This window comes from Balaenoptera physalus (genome assembly GCF_965194825.1).
Source record: "Balaenoptera physalus genome assembly, chromosome: 13".
NCBI classification, from domain to species: domain Eukaryota; kingdom Metazoa; phylum Chordata; class Mammalia; order Artiodactyla; family Balaenopteridae; genus Balaenoptera; species Balaenoptera physalus.
Genome location: NC_138892.1, coordinates 101,574,798 through 101,596,245, shown reverse-complemented (window position 1 = coordinate 101,596,245; position 21,448 = coordinate 101,574,798). Strand labels below are relative to the sequence as shown.

The 21,448-nt window shown below is 35.3% G+C and overlaps 1 pseudogene across 1 annotated transcript; it reads left to right on the top strand.

Annotated features, from left to right (window-relative positions):
- The first annotated feature begins 9,365 nt into the window (after positions 1-9,365).
- LOC309640912 (ubiquitin-conjugating enzyme E2 N pseudogene) lies at positions 9,366-10,566 on the top strand (annotated as a pseudogene). Its single transcript has one exon. The product of its transcript is annotated as a ubiquitin-conjugating enzyme E2 N pseudogene (transcript).
- Positions 10,567-21,448: the final 10,882 nt, after the last annotated feature.

Sequence of the window (21,448 nt, the reverse complement as noted above, 5' to 3'; positions counted from 1 at the left end):
ATGAAGCAAAAACTTATAAAACTACAAGGAGAAATAGAAGATCCAGAATTATAGTAGGATATTTCAAAATCTCTCTCAACAATTTGTAAAACAAGTAGGCAGAAAATCAGTAGGAATAGAACAGAACAACACTATCAATCAACATAACCTGAACAACATATACAGAATATTTCTTCCTATAACAACAGAACTTACATTCTTTTCAAGTGCATACAGAACATTTCCTAAGATAGATAATGTTTTGGGGCATAAATAAATTCTCAACAAATTAAAGTAATTCAAATCATACAAAATATCTTCTCTGATCACAATGGGAGTAGAAATCAATAACAGTAATATCTCTGGAAAACCTCAAATATTTGGAAACCAAAATAGCTCACTTTTAATAATCCAATGGTCAAAGAAGAAATCCATTTTGAGTTTATTTTTCTGTATAGTGTTAGGGAATGTTCTAATTTCATTCTTTTACATGTAGCTGTCCAGTTTTCCCAGCACCACTTATTGAAGAGACTGTCTTTTCTCCATTGTATATTCTTGCCTCCTTTATCAAAAATAAGGTGACCATAGGTGCATGGGTTTATCTCTGGGCTTTCTATCCTGTTCCATTGATCTACATTTCTGTTTTTGTCCCAGTACCATACTCTCTTGATTACTGTAGCTTTGTAGTATAGTCTGAAATCATGGAGCCTGATTCCTCCAGCTCTGTTTTTCTTTCTCAAGATTGCTTTGGCTATTCGGGGTCTTTTGTTTTTCCATACAAATTGTGAAATTTTTTGTTCTAGTTCGGTGAAAAATGCCATTGGTAGTTTGATAGGGATTGCATTGAATCTGTAGACTGCTTTGGCTAGTATAGTCATTTTCACAATGTTGATTCTTCCAATCCAAGAGCATAGTATATCTCTCCATCTGTTTGTATCGTCTTTGATTTCTTTCACCAGTGTCTTGTAGTTTTCTGCATACAGGTCTTTTGTCTCCTTAAGTAGGTTTATTCCTAGGTATTTTATTCTTTTTGTTGCAGTGGTAAATGGGAGTGTTTCCTTAATTTCTCTTTCAGATTTTTCATCATTAGTGTATAGGAATACAAGAGATTTCTGTGCATTAATTTTGTATCCTGCTACTTTACCAAATTCGTTGATTAGCTCTAGTAGTTTTCTGGTAGCATCTTTAGGATTCTCTATGTATAGTATCATGTCATCTGCAAACAGTGACTGCTTTACTTCTTCTTTTCTGATTTGGATTCCTTTTATTTCATTTTCTTCTCTGATTGCTGTGGCTAAAACTTCCAAAACTATGTTGAATAACAGTGGTGAGAATGGACAACCTTGTCTTGTGCCTGATCTTAGTGAAAATGGTTTCAGTTTTTCACCATTGAGAACAATGTTGGCTGTGGGTTTGTCATATATGGCATTTATTATGTTGAGGTAAGTTCCCTCTATGCCTACTTTCTGGAGGGTTTTTATCATAAATGGGTGTTGAATTTTGTCAAAAGCTTTTTCTGCATCTATTAGATGATCTTATGGTTTTTATTCTTCAATTTGTTAATATGGTGTATTACATTGATAGATTTGCATATATTGAAGAATCCTTGCATCCCTGGGATAAACCCCACTTGATCATGGTGTATGATCCTTTTAATGTGCTGTTGGGTTCAAAAAGAAAAAATCAAAAAAGAAATTAAAAAATATTTAGGAATGAATAAAAATGAAAACACAACACATCAAAATTTGTGGGACGTCACTAAAACAGTACTTAAGGGGAAATTTATTGCACTAAACAGCTATATTAAAAAAGAAGAAAGGTCTCAATTAATGGCATCAATTTAAGAAACTAGAAAAAGAAGAGAAAATTCCACCCAGTAAGTAGAAGATAGAAATTACTAAAGATCAAAGCTGAAATCAATGAAATAAAGAACAGAAAAATAGAGAATATAAATGAAACCCAAACCTGGTTCTCTGAGAATGCAAATAAAATGGTTAGAACTAAAACTAGCCTGATTAGGAAAAAGAAAGGCACAAATTGCCAATATTAAGAATGGGAATCACTGGAAATTCTACAGAATTAAATGAAAATAAGGGTATAGTATAAATTAGTATAAATACTCTTTGCCAATAAATTGACAGTTTATATCGAATGGACAAATTCCTTAAAAAGCACAAACTACAAAAGACCACTGAAGAAGAAACAACCTGAAAACATATAAACATACATCTAATACATATATATGTATATGCATTAAACTTACTAAAAATCTTCCCACAATGAATATTCCAACTCCCATTGGCTTCACTGGTAAATTCTAACAAATGTTTAAGGAAAAAAAATAATACCAATTCTAAACAAACATTTCCAGAAAATAAAAAGTAGTGACTACTTTCCTACATGTTCTATGAGGCCAATATGACTTGATATCAAAACCAGAAAAAGACATTATAAGGAAGGAAAATTACATATGAATATCTCTCAAAAACATATATACAAAACTCTAAACAAAATGTTAGCAAATAAAATCTAACAATTTATAAAATGATAATATATCATGACCAAGCAGGGTTCATCCCAAAAATGTAAGGTTAATTTAACATTCAAAAATCATTATATACAACTCATTATATTAAGACACTTAAACAGAAAAATAATTCAATCAACTTGATAGATGTAAAAAAGCCTTTCACAAAGTGTTGTATCAATTCCCAATAAAAACTCTTAGTGAACTAGGTACATAAAGGGCACCTATGAAAAACCTACAGCTAAAATCATATTTAATGCTGAAAGACTGAATGCTTTCTCCTTAAGATCAAAAGACAAAAATGTTCATTTTAATCATTTCTATTCAACATGGTACTGGAGATACTAACCAGTACAATCAGTCAAGGTAAAGAAATAAAAGCATCCATACTGAAAAGGAAGTAAAACAGTCTTGTTTTGCAGATGACACAATCGTCTGTGTAGGACGATTACAATCTAATAGAATAGAATCTAATAGAATCTACAAAAAGACTACTAGAACTAGTAATTGAGTTTAGCAGAGTTGCAGGATAAATGATCAATATACAAAACTCAAGCAACAAAAAAATCAGAAATTAAAATTGAAAAAATAAATTCCATTTGTAGTAGTATCAAAATTATACAAAATATTTAGGAATAAATTCGACCAAAAATGTGAAAGTCCTATACACTCTAAACTACACAATATTCCTGAAAGAAATTAAAGAAGACTTAAATAATTCGAGAGGTATACTGCGTTCTTGGGTTAGAAGATATTATTAAGATTTCAATGCTTCTCAATTTGATTTCTAAATTCAATGTAACCGGAAACAATATCCCAGTGAGCATTTTTTCATAAAAACTGGAAAATTGATTTTAAATTTTATTTGGAACTGCAAAGGGTCTAGAATAGCCATAACAAATTTGAAAGTGATGAACACGTTGGAGGATTAACACTAGCCTATTTCGAGTTTTTTTATAAAACTGCCATAATGAAGACAACAATTTGATAAGTTGCACATCATCAAAATTAAAAAGTTTTGCTCTTTAAAAGTCACAAAAGAATGAAAGACAAGCCACAGACTGGGAGAAGTATTTGCCAATCATGTATCTGATAAAGGACTTGTACTCTAAATTCATAAAAAATTCTCAAAACTCAATCATAGGAAAACAACCAACCTTATTTTAAAAATAAGCAAGAAATTTGTACAGACACTTCGCCAAAGAATGTACAGGATGGCAAAAAGCACTCGGAAAGATTCGAAACACCATTAGTCCATAAGGAAATGCAAATTATCAATAAACCCACAATGAGATACAGCTACATACCTAATAGACTGTTTTAAATTACAAAGACTGACTACATAAAATGTTGCTGAGGATGTTAAGGATCTAGAACTCTCCTACAGTCTTAATGGAATTTAAATGATGTTAGCACTTTCAAAAATAATTTGGCAATTATTTTTTGAACACTAAACAAACTTCTAAGGTTTTACTTAAGAGAAATGGTAACATATATCCATTTAGTGACTTGTACATGAATGTTTGCACCAGTTTTATTTGTAATGGGCAAAAACTAGAAACAAACCAAATGTCCTTCAACTGCTAAGTGGGTAAACGAACAGTGAGACTACTACTCAGCATTACAAAGGAATGAACTGTTGATACGTGTTACAACAGCAATGAATCTTATACTTTGCGATCTTATTTATATAGAATTCTGGAAAATGCAAACTAATCTATTGTGTCTGGAAGGAGTGGTTGCTTAGGGATAGATTGGGAAGGGTGAAAAGGAGGAATTACACCAAGGGGTAAAAATGACGCAACTTTCGGAGGGTAATTGATATGTTCATTGTCTTGATTGTGTTGATAGTTTCACAGGTACAAACCTGTTTATCAAAAATAAAAAACTGAACACTTTAAGTATGTGCAGCGTAGTGTATATCAATTTTACCTCAATAAAGCTGTTTAGAAAATCTTAGTGAGCTTTTTTTTTTTTTAAATAAATTTATTTATTTATTTATTTTTGGCTGCATTGGGGCTTTGTTGCGGTGCGCAGACTTCCCATTGTGGTGGCTTTTCTCGTTGTGGAGCATGGGCTCTAGGTGCGCAGGCTTCAGTAGTTGCGGCACACAGGCTTAGTTGTTCTGCAAGAGGCACACAGGCTTCAGTAGTTGTGGCGCACAGGATTCGTTGCTTTGCGGCATGTGGGATCTTCCCGGACCAGGTCTCGGACCCGCATCCCCTGCATTGGCAGGCGGAATCTTAACCACTGCGCCAACAGAGAAGTCGCATTGAATGCTTTTTGATGGAGGATAAAGAAAAGGGAAATCTCTAGCTTTAGCCCCATCTTTCAGGTTTACAGCAATACATGGTGCAAGGCAAACCCTTCAATGAGAGCCATTTTGGGGAAAACTGAAGATGTGAAAAATTTTGAGTGCACCTGAAAGTTAGAAGATAATTTGGTAGGAAAACTTTTATATTTTTATATGGAATTGTGCATGGCAAAAGGAAGAAGGAACAGGAATAGAGAAAGAGGTGGTACCAGATTTTGGAACTCATTTTGGATTTTGGAACAGATTTTGGGCTTGTTAGCAAAGTCCTTGTGTCCATTCTCCCATTTATTCCTTCTCTAAATGAAGTCATTAGCTTTGTTAGAATCACCTAGTGTTTTTATAACGAAATAAACTTCTGTATTGCTGTTTTAAAAATCTCTACATACAAATTGCAGATTTATAGTATTATTATACAAATCATGGAACACACCCATGCCTTACTCAGCCTTCCACCACCCAATTGTTGAGAATATCTGTGTTCTCTTTCTAATTTGCCTGAGTTATAGTCTCTTTGTAATGCTGATCAATTTTTCTTTTTTTAGGCTCTACCAATCACTGAATAAACAGTCCATTAATTATCTAGTCTTCTGTTGCAGTTCATGAAGAATGGTGATCTAGACCTAACTATCCTTTGTGATAGAGTGCCAGGACTCCCTTAGTTTCAAACTCTTCAACTATTATTTTTCAGCTTTCCTTGAAAGTTCTTTGTCCCTCATATCTGATTTTTTTTCCCCTCAAAACCCCAGAGCGCAATGTGTTCTGACTCCTTTGTGCTCTTCACTTTAATTAACTCAATATTGTCCTTTTTCTCAGATTATTTTCCCTAATATTCTAGCACATTGAGTACAAATTTAAGCTTCACACTTGCAAACTCATCATTTACGTTGAACATATAAAGTGTGGATGTTGGCATAATGTGATGCTTGTTGTATATAAATAGTGCATTACAGGCTGCTTATTGACAAATAGTTGGCTTTGATTCCATCATACACCGATTTTCTTTTCCCCCAATTCTAGTAAATGGACTTCTGCTTTTGTTCGTGCCTTGTGATAGTTTTTGTCATGTACCAGTTCCAGTCATTTGTTCCAGATGATCCACTTGTGCTTCACTTACTGTCTTGACTTCCTCTCCAAATCAATGAGTGCTTCAAAACTGGGGGTCCTGCCTTCCAACAGATATTTATGAGACAAAAGCAATATGTTGTCTTTGTACCATTTTATCACCAGCCACAGACTAGATATCTTTCTCTCTACTCCATCCAACAATTGCCATGGCTAACCTACCTAATATCACACTCTTATGGTTTACAGCTGGCCTAGATTACACCCATATTGAGTATAAATTATTTTTCTCTACCAAGTAATGTTATGGGTGCCCCTCCATGTTCACGATCCCCCTGAAAATTATCATCTGCTTAGCTTTGCATTTGTTCTTTAAGCTAGTCAAACACAACTACACTTTTTGTACACAGCAGTTATTGAATACGTTATGGATAATCTGACAATGACCTTTCTTCTTGTTCTCAATCTTTTCTTGCTCTTTTCCCACCACACATCCTGTAATATAAACTCTTTGCTTTAACTCTAGACTCTGATCTATTCCTGGTAGCTGAGATTTCATGCTCGTACTTGACATTCCTCAGCATTTGATATTTGAGTTTCCCAATATTCTTCAGCAAAGACTTGCAATTCCAGCTTTTCCTTTTTAAGAGTTCTTTGTGAGAAAGCAGTTTTTGTTCACAATTTGCTTTTCCTTTCACCCAGCTAAACTCAATACAATATGGTTTCCACTCCATATTTTATATTTTTGCATTTAATAAACAAATATATTTAAACATCTACTTGTATTAAATACTGTTAGTTTTTTGGGATACATTAGGAATTCATTCATTCAAGGCATCTCATTTCATTGAGCATATAGTCTAGGAGGGATGATAGACATAAACATAAGCAAATAAACTGTTCTATGTGATATAGAGGGCAAGAACATAGCAAGTGGACTTAACCTCTAACAACCAATTCTAGAGGGTTTGTATGACATCCAGGGGAAAGTGTCCTATAAGGTGAGCTCTGAAGGATGAGTTATATAGCTACCATAAGAGAGCAGAAGTTTCTCCAGGCAGAACGGAAAGCATGTTTCTAGTTCATGAGGTAAGAAATAGACTGTTGCATTGAAGGAGTTACAAATGCAGTATGGCTGCAACATAGAAACTGAGGATGAGATTGGCATTTGATGAGTTTAGAGGCAGGGCAGGGACAGATCTCACAGAACACTCAAAGCCATGTTAAGAACTTTTTCTTAAGGGCATAAAGAAGATCCTGAGTGGTAGCCAACAAGATAGTAATATGGTCAAATTTCTATTTTCAACAATTACTCTGGCTACATTACAAAAAGAGCTTGCAAAAGGGCAAAAGTAGATGTAATAATGCAAGATAGGAGGCTTTAACGAGGCTCAGTAATAAATGACATATGGTATGGATGTTGGATGTAGCGGTGGGTTCAACAGCATTTAATTATTCCTAGAAATAAATGACTGACTGACTAAATAAATAAGGTGTACACATGTACACATAATGACAATGTGCCATAGCTCAAGGATATCAGTGATTCTATTATGTCTTCTTGAGATCCAAGAATAGAGGGAGAAAAAAACACGTGGATATGGGCAAAATACATTCTGGTAGTCTAAAAGATAAACCTTGATGATTGATGGTGAAGGGGTGAAAGAATTCAAGATTATGGATTGCACAACAGATAAGGTTATCATTAACTATGATAAAGACACTGGATGGAAAAAGGGCAGATTTGGAATGAAAGGTAGCAAGTTCAAAATTGGGCATGTGACATTTGAAATCTCTTTGAAACATCCAAGAGGAGGCAATAAGTAAACAATACATGTGCAATTAAGAATCATGGAGGAGAAATCTGGACTGGAGATGTAAGCTTGAGAGTATGCAGATGGCAATTGAAGACACAGAAATCAAAGAGGTCACTTGCCACGAGAGTATGGGTAATGATGAACATACAAGAAGCTCCAGTATGGAGTGGTTAAATAAAGCAGAAAAAGTTTTCAAAGAAAAAGAGAGGAGAAATGTTCAGGTATATATGAGAAAATCCTGGAGAATGAAACACTATACTCAAGAAAATAAAATATTAGAAACAAACAAACAAAAAGAAAATAGTCCATGTGTCAAATAATGTTGACATATCAAATAAAATGAGGGCTGGCAAGAGTTTTTTGATTTGTGATGTAGAGGTCAATAAGGAATTTGGTGAGAAGCGCTTCAGTGAAGTGATTTTTTTTTTTATGTGAAATATGAGAAAGTGACATAGCACAGATTGTGGTACAATGAGCCTAATGACAGAACTGAGAGCCCAGGCGAGGACTGAGATCATTTAAAATGGTTCCTATCTCTTCATTTTTTTCAGCAGTGATCACAGCCAGGGGAGATAAGCTAGAGCAGAACAAAATCCAACGACAATGTCTCTCTGGGTCACCCACTCAGAACTTCCCCACCACTGTGTAACAATTCATCATTCTTACTAATCTCAGAAGCAATTACACTGCAATCCTACAAGAAAGGGGCCACTTCCCATTATTCCCATCCCACTTTTTTTTTTTTCACCAGACCATTGTGTAAATATTTTCTTCTAGCCCCTGTGAAAACATTCTAAAGAAATGTGATAGATGACAATTCTCTTATTCTGCAACTGGCCACTGCCATTTCCAGGAACAGATACAGTAAAAGTTTGACTGAAAGGAGAGTTAAGGGTTAGTGGTTTCAAAAAGAGGAATAATATGTATCTTGAAGGAACATAAAAAAGTTCAACTTGTATTGTCTTAGAAATTAGACAAGAAAGATAATTTTTTACTTAACTTGACACCAGACAAGTGAAAAGAAAAAAAACAGCAATGCAGAGCAGATGAAAGCCCTACAGGGTTGCTAATTTCAGTACTCTATTGACATAGCACATGCATATATGGCTCCAAGAAACAAGAAACGATTTATGGATTTAACCAATCCCCTTTTCTGAGAAGTAAAGGGAATCACCGTCAACATGAGTTTGAATTCAGGACCCTCTCGGTTGAACTGATAAGAGGAGAAAGGAGAAGTGTGAGCCCTGCTATTCTGCTACAGTACCTGAAAGTTCATTCAAGTTTCTTGCATCTTAAAAAACACCTTTTTAAATCTTCCTGCATATTTGAGGTTTATATTTGGCACTGCAACACTGTAAATCTTAGTTCTCAGTATGTGAGAAACATATTCTAGAATGTTTTGACTGTTTACTTTTATTTTTAATTTAGAAAAATAGTTCCACTGATTTTTATTTGCTTTTTCTCTGATTTCAACCCCTTTCAAAAGTTTTCCAATCATACATGAATTTTTACCTTCTAGTTACTTTTTGCCAAAGCATTTCCTACAATTTACTTTATGACTATGTAAGAAATACATTTCAACAGTTTTTACTAGAATTACTTTCAGATGTTGAAAATTTCACCTTTGGGTGAGAAGATATTTATAAAATTTAACCATCTGGGAGACCAGAGGCCGAACTCGGGATCTGACAAGATGGCCGGGCTGCCCCGCAGGATTATCAAGGAAACCCAGCGTTTGCTGGCAGAGCCAGTTCCCGGCATTAAAGCAGAACCAGATGAGAGCAACGCCCGTTATTTTCATGTGGTCATTGCTGGCCCTCAGGATTCCCCCTTTGAGGGAGGGACTTTTCAACTTGAACTATTCCTTCCAGAAGAATACCCAATGGCAGCCCCTAAAGTACGTTTCATGACCAAAATTTATCATCCTAATGTAGACAAGTTGGGAAGAATATGTTTAGATATTTTGAAAGATAAGTGGTCCCCAGCACTGCAGATCCGCACAGTTCTGCTATCGATCCAGGCTTTGTTAAGTGCTCCCAATCCAGATGATCCATTAGCAAATGACGTAGCGGAGCAGTGGAAGACCAACGAAGCCCAAGCCATAGAAACAGCTAGAGCATGGACTAGGCTATATGCCATGAATAATATTTAAATCGATCCGATCATCAAGTGTGCATCACTTCTCCTGTTCTGCCAAGACTTCTTCCTTTTTTGTTTGCATTTAATGGACACAGTTTTAGAAACATTACAGAATAAAAGCCCAGACATCTTCAGTCCTTCGGTGATTAAATGCACATTAGCAAATCTATGTCTTGTCCTGATTCACTGTTGTAAAGCATGAGCAGAGGCTAGAAGTGTCATCTGGATTGTTGCGAAACGTTTAAAAGCAGTGGCCCTTCTCTGCTTTTATTCATTTCCCCATCATGGTTTGAGTATAAAGCACTGTGAATGAAGGTAGTTGTCAGGGTTAGCTGCAGGGGTGTGGGTGTTTTTCTTTATTATTATTTTTTTTTTGGTGGTGGGGGGAAGGTAGTTTTATTTTAATTTTATGGGCTCCTTTCCCCCTTTTTATGGTGATCTAATTGCATTGGTTAAAAGCAGCTAACCAGTTCTTTAGAATATGCTCTCTAGCCAAGTCTAACTTTATTTAGACACTGTAGATGGACAAGCTTGATTGTTTGAACCAAAATGGGAACATTAAACAAACATCACAGCCCTCACTAATAACATTGTGACTTTGCTGTCAAGTGTAGAATCCTCCCTTCAAGAAAAAGCTTGTGACCATTTTGTATGGCTTGTCTGGAAACTTCTGTAAATCTTATGTTTTAGTAAAATATTTTTTGTTATTCTAAAAAAAAAAAAAAAAAAAAAAATTTAACCATCTGGATCAAACGATTATTGAAATATGTGTCAAAATTTACTTCTTCAAACGTAAGAGTAAAATATGTGTGCACAGAAAGCAACTTGACCTAGGTGAAAACTATATCTGAATTATGAACTATTATGGTGAAAAAACTTAATGAGATGATTCTTAGACAAAAATGCAAACATCGTATCAGAGAGTAATAACATATGAGCTCATTAAGATCTGTTAATAATCAATCTAGCAGAAATTTCTTTACCAAATAAATAGGTAATAGCATGTGGAACTCCCAGGAAAGGTAAAGAAAAACATAGTTCTAAAAATGTCAAGATTTGGGAATGAAATACTAGGTAAAACTGTGTCATTAAGGCCCATAAGGAAAATTGCAAGAGATAGAAAAATATCAATAGAGGTGTAGAATATGAATCTTAGAATAAATTATCAAAAACAAAATTTAGTTTAACAAAACAAGTCACAGGATAAAGCTAAAAACTACTCCAATGTAAGTAATTTTTTTGAGCTTGGCACATAATACTGGGCACGAAATGAAAATATGTTTACTGAGTAAATGAATAAAAGAATATCCTGTAATTTCAAAATATTTTGTTTAAAAGTTTTTTTGTATACAATCTCTCATTTGAGTCTTGTTCTAAGATAATGTCTGAGTAGACCATGGAGAAAATTTTCATTTAATGGATCTATTAGTCCATGTAATTTAGTTAATGCAGCTCAGTGTACGCCAGAATCTGTCCTAAGTGCAAAATAAAAATAAATATGATCCCTGCCCTCGAAGAATTTACTATCTAATTTAGAACTTAGAGAGTTACCAAAAAAAGTCTTATGAGAGCATTAAAAAAGCAGAACTTATTAACTCTGCTCTTGATACTCGGAGGTTCAAAACAAATTCCAGTTCAATAATATAAGATAACCCTATTTTAAATAATTATATGAGTAAATAAGTAATAAAATGGAAGAAAATGGAAATTATTTATGCTGAGGATATTATTATATTAGAAGTTGACCCCAGAGACCCTCCCAGAGAGTAGAATTTCACTGCATTTCTAAAAGTGTCTTCTGAGCTGGATGCTTTGGCTTTCACAGCTGGATTATTTTGTGGCCAAGTTGCCCACAATAATAAATTCAGGCATATATGATTTAAATTTAAAAGAATAAAAAAGCAGGATATAAAAGTAGGTCATTTAAAAATTAGGTCCAATAAATAGTGAAGGTATAAGAATGATCAAAGTTGGGGGAAATAGCAGGCTGACCAAATAAGAGAGGATTAGGACACAGGACAGAGCAAGCGTTCCTTGAGTATTAAAAACAGAAACATAGGATATGAGGCAGGAGTAGAGTCCAGTTGTAGCCATTAGGCAAGAATGCAGGAAAGAGGGCACTTCCTTTGGTTTATTAAAATTTGCTGGTGCTGTTATACATGCACAAAATAGCAGGATTGCCAGTATGAGGGGGCTACAGAATAGCATATCCAGAAGAGAAAGCAGACATTGCAGAAGTCTTTTTCCTTTCTGCAAAATCATAAGGTCTGGGAAATGGGTATCAAAATTGGAAAGTATTAGACTTCTTCTTTTAAAATGAAGGAAAAGTTACTCTAAAAATCAGATATTGAACATGAGGAAGGAAAACCTATTCCCAGGGACAAAGAGGAATACGAAATACTGAATTCTGACATCAAAAGAACAAAGAGGAGGAAACTAAGGCTTTTGTGAAAGACAAGCTAATCTCGTCTGCTAACAGTCGCAAATGACTCATTCTTTACTCAGGTAATGTGCTGTACATTTCATGTACTCTTGCCCGCTACCTTGTGAAATAATTAATAATTTCTTCATCTTGCAGATAAGAATACTGAGGCTTAAATAAGTTAAATGGTTTACCCAACATTGTTTATTATGTAGATGAACAAGGATTGACACAGTGACATTTTGACTCCATGCCCACTTTCCTTTCCATTTAAGCATATCCTACTTCAGAGTTAGAAAACTCTTTGAGGTCTTTATCAAGAGATCCCAGAAATCCTTAAGGGAAAGCAAATCATACAATGCCTTTCCATCATGAAGAACATAATCCCAGAGGCCAGAAACTTGTATTTTGGATGAAGAAATTGGAAAGAAGGGAAAATTTGAACTTCAAGCAAAACTTAAATCCTTAATAAAGTGCCAGTACAAGTGGGCAAATATAACTTGGTGGGGTTCTGAGATATTTGTATCTTTTTTTATTGTTAATGTTCCCTGTGTAAGGATGTTGTCACTTATTTATGGTGAAAAGAATCATTTCTCTTATTCTTTCTAGAAAAAAACAAGAGTAGTAAGTTAGGTGGCAACCAAAATTATTCTTCCTGTTGAAATCCAAAAGTGGTATGTGAGCTATATTCATTCTGGTAAAATTGCTTTATATTTTGTCAGCATAGAGATGAATGTTTTCATAAATGGATTCTTTTCGGAAGAGTGTAATGTTCTTCCCTTTTTGAAAGCAGCTGTTGCAAAAACCAGGAACATCACACCCAGTTACTTGCAGAAAACCTCAGCCTTTTATATCCATAAGAAGGGTACAAAATGTACACAGCACAGACTTTCCCCCTGTGTTTACTATTAAACACTTAAGTCCAAGATATTTATGAATTCACTCATAGGCATAGATCCAGAGGAAACAAGTGGACAAGTAGGCAAATATAAATATGCATAGTCATTTAGGATAGTGAAAGTTTTGAAATAAGCATATGTCTAACAAGAGACAATTGTCAATAAAATTTAGAACATCCATTCAATGGAATTTTATGTAGCTGTTAAAAATAATAATTCACTTTCTATGTACTGACTGGGAAAATCCATACTATCTTATGAGTGAGAGAAGCAGGACTATTATGATACAATATGATAAAATTTTACAAATATCTGAAAATACTTGTATTTGTACACATACATCTATGCATTTACTTAAAGTTCTGAAGTGATAAAACAAAAATTGAATTGTATTTAATTTATGACTGATCTATACTAAATATTTTGTTTTTATATTAAAAGTAAATGAGTATTTTTTGTAGCATCATGTGGCTCCCCAACTACTATAACTTATTGATTTGATTACTTAGGAAATATTTACTGAACACCCAGTTGATGCTAGTATCTGGGATAGTTGGTATGAATTCATAGATGAACATGACACCATAAACAAGAAAATCAGCAACTACAGCAGAGTCTGGCATAGGTTTTGATGGCAGTGTACACGGATACTTTGAGAGCATGGATAAGTATCTCCTAACTCGACATAAAGGGGATCAAGAAAGCTCTGTCTTGGGCTAAATCTGTAACTGCATCAATAATCGTCATTCAGATAAGGGAGGAAATATTTCCATCACAGGTATAATTAGTGCAAAGACTTTGAAGCATGTGAAAATATGACACACTAAGGAACTTGGAAGTTGGATGAATAAAATATAGGTTATCTAAAGATATGGAAGGATTTACATTTGGAAGTTAAGGAGAAAAGGACAAGCAAGCAGTCTTTACTTTGTATAGAAGATAATAGGGATTTAATGAAAGAGGTTAGTCAGGAGGGAAATATGGTTATATACGAAAGACAGAATGATCGCTCAGAAAGAGAACAAAGAACAGTATTGAAAGCAGGCTATGTATCCCAAGTGGGCACAAAATACCCACACATCTAAAGTTAACTTTCCTTTTAATACCCAAACATCTGTAATTTGAGCCTTTCCCCTGTGATCCGTCAAGGAATTCAGTCCCGGTGCCTAAAAGTTCTCAAACTTTTCAGTGGATGTTTACATCTTTTGATTACCTCTCAAACTACCTCTCCTCCTTATTTAAGATTACTTCTGTTCTCTTGTCCATGTTTCTTCCTAATATTACTGCAGATAATTCTTAAATAAAGATTTAAAAAATCATTAGGAAAACAAAACTGAAAACTTAAAATTGAGTTTCAGATAGTGCTTTCCCTTGTGTCTATTAACCTTGCCCTGTCACAGGGCTTCCTCTAACATTCTGTCATGTTTCTGGAACTTGTTTCTACTCAAATCAGATGTCTCTCTCTAATATTACTGCTTTACCAGGTCCCAGGGCTTCTAAGAGTAAGAAAAATAAAAATAGTAATAATCCATCATAATTTAGCCAAATAATAATCTTGACACACATTGAGGATAATTATTTTGCTTTGTTTGTAGAGCTTTCCTACTAGTTTCAGCTACGTGTCTTTAGCTTTTATAATCAGGGGTCCATTAATGGGTTTTTCCAAACAAATGAGCCCCTAAAGATGACTTCTGCAATTCCTAGAATGTTGAAGTAACTATAGACGGCTTTTAAATAAGTAATTTTTGCTGTATTTGCTACACAAGTAATTCAAGAAAGAAATGTTAAGGATGAGTTGAAACAGGTGTGGTGCACATTGAGAGGAGACTGTAGCTAACAGATATTAGAATAAAGAAGAAAATAGACTTGGTTATGGATGAGAGTGATAATGGAGTGGTGTGGATGACTTCTAGGTTTTCTGCCAAGCAACTAGGTCAGAGAGGAAGAAATTTTGAGAGATTCGACATTGACTGCAATTATCAGTACATGAAAACCATCAGAGTATGGATAAAAAGAAAGAAGAATCATTCATATAGATCATGACCTGTCAATCAGCTCAACTTATAAATACACAGAGAAACAAGTGCCTAAATAGTAACCACCAAAGGTCAGTGGGTAAAAAACAAACAAACCCTAAACAAATGAACAAAAAAATAATTTACTGTAATTATTGTGTGACAGCTTTTATGATCAAGATTAATGACATCTGTTATGTTGGCCACCAGATCAAGAACTTGACTCAGATGCTAGGAAAAAATTGTTAGAGAACAAGTATGAACAGCCACTAAGAAATGTGCCAAAATAGACTGCTGTGTAAGTCTGAATGGAGTATTTCTGGGGACCAATTCTAAGTCAGATTCAAGCTCAGCTCTAATTCTTTGAGCACAGCCAACTCCATAAAGAAAATAAAGAAGGCAATCTGAAATAGACATTAAAAGTTTTCAGCAGAACTTTTCTAACCAAAGTAATAGTAGGCATTACAGGAGGTAAATAGGGAAAGTCCATGGGTTACCAATATGGCTTCTAGGTTTTCACTGTCAGATTTTTTTTATACATCTTTATTGGAGTATAATTGCTTCACAGTGCTGTGTTAGTTTCTGTTGTACAACAAAGTGAATCAGCCATATGCATACATATATCCCCAAATGCCCTCTCTCTTGAGCCTCCCTCCCACCCTCACTTTCCCACCCCTCTAGGTCATCGCAAAGCACCGAGCTGATCTCCCTGTGCTATGTGGCTGCTTTCCCACGAGATATCTATTTGGAATTTGGTAGTGTGTATATGTCGATGCTTCTCTCACTTCACCCCAGCTTCCCCCTCCCCACCCTGAGTCCTCAAGTCCATTCTCTATGTCTGCATAATTATTCCTGCCCTGCCACTAGGTTCATCAGTACTGTTTTTTTTTTAGATTCCATATATATGCATTAGCATACGGTATTTGTTTTTCTCTTTCTGACTTACTTCGCTCTGTATGACAGACTCTAGGTCCATCCACCTCACTACAAATAACTCAATTTCATTTCTTTTTATGGCTGAACAATATTCCATTGTATATATGTGCCACATCTTCTTTATCCATTCATCTGCTGATGGACATTTAGGTTGCTTCCATGTCCTGGCTATTGTAAATAGTGCTGCAGTGAACATTGTGGTATATGTCTCTTTTTAAATTATGGTTTTCTCAGGGTATATGCCCAGTAGTGGGATTGCTGGGTCATATGGTAGTTCTGTTTTTAGTTTTTGAAGGAACCTCCATACTGTTTTCCATAGTGGTTGTATCAATTTACATTCCTACCAACAGTGCAGGAGGGTTCCCTTTTCACCACACCCTCTCCAGCATTTATTGTTTCTAGATTTTTTGATAATGGCCATTCTGACCAGTGTGAGATGATACCTCATTGTAGTTTTGATTTTCATTTCTCTAATGATTAGTGATGTTGAGCAGATTTTCATATGCCTCTTGGCCATCTGTATGTCTTCTTTGGTGAAACGTTTATTTAGGTCTTCTGCCCATTTTTTAATTGGGTTGTTTGTTTTTTTGATATTGAGCTCCATGAGCTGTTTGTATATTTTGGAGATTAATCCTTTGTCAGTTCCTTCATTGGCAAATATTTTCTCCCATTCTGAGGGTTGTCTTTTCATCTTGTTTATGGTTTCCTTCATTGTGCAAAAGCTTTTAAGTTTCATTAGGTGCCATTTGTTTATTTTTGTTATTATTTTCATTACTCTAGGAGGTGGGTCAAAAAAGAGCTGTGGTTTATGTCAAAGAGTGTTTTTCCTATGTTTTCCTCTAAGAGTTTTATAGTGTCCAGTCTTACATTTAGGTCTTTAATCCATTTGGAGTTTATTTTTGTGTATGGTGTTAGGGAGTGTTCTAATTTCATTCTTTTACATGTAGCTGTCCAGTTTTCCCAGCACCACTTATTGAAGAGGCTATCTTTTCTCCCTTGTATGTTCTTGCCTCTTTTGTCATAAATTAGGTGACCATATGTGTGTGGGTTTATCTGTGGGCATTCTATCCTGTTCCATTGATCTATATTTCTGTTTTTGTGCCAGTGCCATACTGTCTTGATTACTGTAGCTTTGTATTATAGTTTGAAGTCAGGGAGCCTGATTCCTCCAGCTCCGTTTTTCATTCTCAAGATTGCTTTGGCTATTTGGGGTCTTTTGCGTTTCCATACAAATTGCAAAATTTTTTGTTCTAATTCTCTGAAGAATGCCATTGGTAGTTGGATAGGGATTGCATTGAATTTGTAGATTGCTTTGGGTAGTATAGTCATTTTCACAATATTGAGTCTCCAATCCAAGGACATGGCATATTTCTCCATCTGTTTATGTCACCTTTGATTTCTCTCATCAGTGTTTTATAGTTTTCTGAGTACAAGTCTTTCACCAAAAATATGGAATGCTTCACAAATTTGTGTGTCATCCTTGTGCAGGGACCATGCTAATCTTCTCTGTTTCGTTCTAATTTTAGTATATGTTCTGCCAAAGCAAGCACTCACTGTCACAGTAAAGGTATTTGATGGCAACACCACCAACTTTCAGTTCTTCTGACAAAATTCTTGGAGTCGTCCTTGTTTCCTCTCTTTCTCCCATATCTTATATCCAGCTCTTTGGGGAATCCTATTTGCATTACTTTAGAAATATATCTCCATCTGTTACAATGACCCTGGTCAGAGTCATCATTATCTGATGCCTAGAATCCTGCCTCAGCCTTCTAACTCTCTTTACCCCTCCCTAGTATCTATTCTAAACAAGATGACTAGAGTAAATCTTTTACAGTTTAAATCAGATCGTGTCATTCATTTACTTGAAATTCTCCAAAGGCTCTCTATCTCACTCAGAGTAAAAGTTGAACTACTTAAAGTGGTCTGCAGGGGGCTGACCAGCTCCCACCACCACCGCCCTCCTTACTTCTCTGAATCTACTTCTATTCCTTCCCCACTCATTAATCTTCACCCATACTGGCCACCTTGCTATTTCTCAAGCACACCAAATATAGTCTTGCCTTGGGACCACTGTACTAGCTGTTTCCTTTGTCTTGAACATTAATTCCCTCACCCTCTTCAAATTGCAACTCAGTCAGCTTCTCAGTGAGTCTTTCCCATAATTATTAAAAAAATAATTTCCCATCCTTATATTTCCACTGCTGGATTCACTTTGCTTTTAATCTATATAACTTTCACTTTCTAACATACAATATAATTTACTTATTTATTTGGCATATTTTTTCCTGGCTGTCAGTATCTCCCTTCCCCCACTTGCCACATCTGAATATATGCTCCATAATGAGGAGAGAATTTGTTCTCTGATATATTCCCGGCACTTAGAAAGCTACTTGAGTGGAAGGAGGGATAAATTAGGAGTTTGGGATTAACAGATATACATTACTATATATAAAATAGATAAACAAGGACCTACTGTATAGCACAGAAAACTATATTCAATATCTTGTAATAACCTATAATGGAAAAGAATCTGAAAACAAATGTATATATATAACTGAATCACTTTGCCGTACACCTTAAACTAACACAAAATTGTAAATCAACTACACTTCAACAAAGAAAAAAGAAAACTGCTTGGTACATTTTCTGAGTAGACTAATGAGATTCAATTATAAATTATTCTTAATAGGTTAGTGCCAAATATCCTAATTAGTATCGTTCATAACAGTCTGCCCAGTATACAAAACAACTGATGCTGTTCATTGTTATTATCACTTGGTTGGGAGTGATGGGGAGATCCATGTAACATTGCACCTTACTTCACTTTTGGAACATTATCAATTAATTAATTAATTTTGATAGGTAAGAAGTGGATTTATTTAGAGAGACACACATCCCATAAACAGAATGCAGTCCATCTCAAAAGGTAAGAGAGGCCCTGGGAGAAACACACTCCACAGAGTATGGACCATCTCAGAAGGTGAAAGGCCCTGAAATATGTGGTGGTTCGTTTTTATGGGCTGGATAATTTCATAGGCTAATAAGTTGGAGGATTATTCCAACTGTTTTGGAGAAGGGGTCAAGATTTCCAGGAATTGGGCCACTGCTCACTTTTTGGCCTTTTATGGTCAGCCTTGGAAACGTCACGGCGCTGGTGGGTGTGAACGTCATTATTTTAATTTTATTATTACTAATATCCCTTGGGACCTTCTTCCAAAAATATTTATCTAGAGACATCGTCACTAGTCGAGACATTTTAGGCCCTCCACCCTTACGTTCTCTACATAGTTAACAAACATTTCACTAATGGATAAGATATGAATTCAATGAAGAGTTGTTTCTATAAGAGTGAATCATCTTGGAAAAGTGAGTGACTAAAAAGATGTTATGGGATTAAATGTGAATAGGAATTGAAAAAGATTAGCAAAAAACCTAAAAATCTATACAGACCCTACATAGAGATTGCTTGAAAAATGTGTTTAAGCTCTGACTCTATTTGAAAGAATCTAAAACTGGTTATCTTAGACAACTCTCTATAGATGTAAGATTATTCCAGAATAAGGAGGCAGAACTATAGTCAGTGAAACCAATCAAAAAGGAATAGCCTTGGCCCTATATCAAAAAATTGGAGAATGAATGTACATTTACATGTTTTCAATTGGGTATATATATTCTCACACATTTTATTTTCTCAGTCATCTGAAAGTGAAGTAGAAAACATGCTGTTCATTTTCTCCTAAATATCCCCATAAAACAGAGAAGTATTTCCTGTTTTGTGTGTGTGTGTGTGTGTTTTCTAAAAATAATAACATTCTCTTTCACAACCACAGTACAATTGTGAAAATCAGGAGAAATTTACAAAATCAGGAGATTAACATTGGTACAGTTCTCTTATTTAATCTACAAACCTTAATCATATTTTGCTAACTTTCTCAATAATGTCCTCTGTAGCAAAAGAAAATCCCAGACCAGGTGTTGCTTTGATCACTTGGTTAAGTGATGTCTCCCAGGTTTCTCCACTGTGTACTTAAGTAATTTGTGAAAAGATGCTTGGAGAATATGTAAATATTCTCTTCTCCCACCCCACTACCACCGGGTCTATTATGCAATGTCATTTTATTTAGTTGCAATGTCTGTTTAGTCTCCTTTAATCTGAAGTAGTTCTGCCACCTTTATTTGTCTTTGAGTATATATATATTTTTCTTATTAGTCATCTATTTTATACATATTAGTGTATACATGTCAATCCCAATCTCCCAGTTCATCCCACCACCACCACCCCCCACCCCCACTTTCCCCCCTTGGTGTCCATACATTTGTTCTCTACATCTGTGTCTCTATCTCTGCCTTGCAAACTGGTTCATCTGTACCATTTTTCTAGATTCCACATGTATGTGTTAATATACGATATTTGTTTTTCTCTTTCTGACTTACTTCACTCTGTATGACAATCTCTAGGTCCATCCATGTCTCTACAAATGACCCAATTTCATTCCTTTTAATGGCTGAGAAATATTCCATTGTATATATGTAGTACCACATCTTCTTTATCCACTGTCTTTCGATGGGCATTTAGGTTGATTCCATGACCTGGTTATTGTAAATAGTGCTGCAATGAACATTCGGGTGCATGTGTCTTTTTGAATTATGGTTTTCTCTGGGTATATGCCCAGTAGTGGGATTGCTGGGTCGTATGGTAGTTCTCTTTTTAGTTTTTGAAGCAACCTCCAAACTGTTCTCCATAGTGGCTGTATCAACTTACATTCCCACCAACAGGGCAAGAGGGTTCCCTTTTGTCCACACCCTCTCCAGCATTTGTTGTTTGTAGATTTTCTGATGATGCCCATTCTAACCAGTGTGAGGTGATACCTCATTGTAGTTTTTTTTTTTTTTAAGTCTTATTGGAGTATAATGGCTTTACATTGTCGTGTTAGTTTCTTCTGTATAACAAGGTGAATCAGCTTTACGTATACATATATCTCCATATACCCTCCCTCTTGCATCTCCCTCCTACCCTCCCATTTCACCCCTCTAGGTGGGCACAAAGCACCGAGTTGATCTCCCTGTGCTGTGCGGCTGCTTCCCACTAGCTATCTATTTTACATTTGGTAGTGTATATATGTCAATGCCACTCTCTCACTTCGTCCCAGCTTACCCTTCCCCCTCCCCATGTCCTCAAGTCCATTCTCTACATCTGCATCTTTATTCCTGTCCTGCCACTAGGTTCTTCAGAAAAATTTTTTGTTTGTTTGTTTTTAGATTCCATATATATGTGTTAGCATACGGTATTTGCTTTATTCTTTCTGACTTACTTCACTCTGTATGACAGACTCTAGGT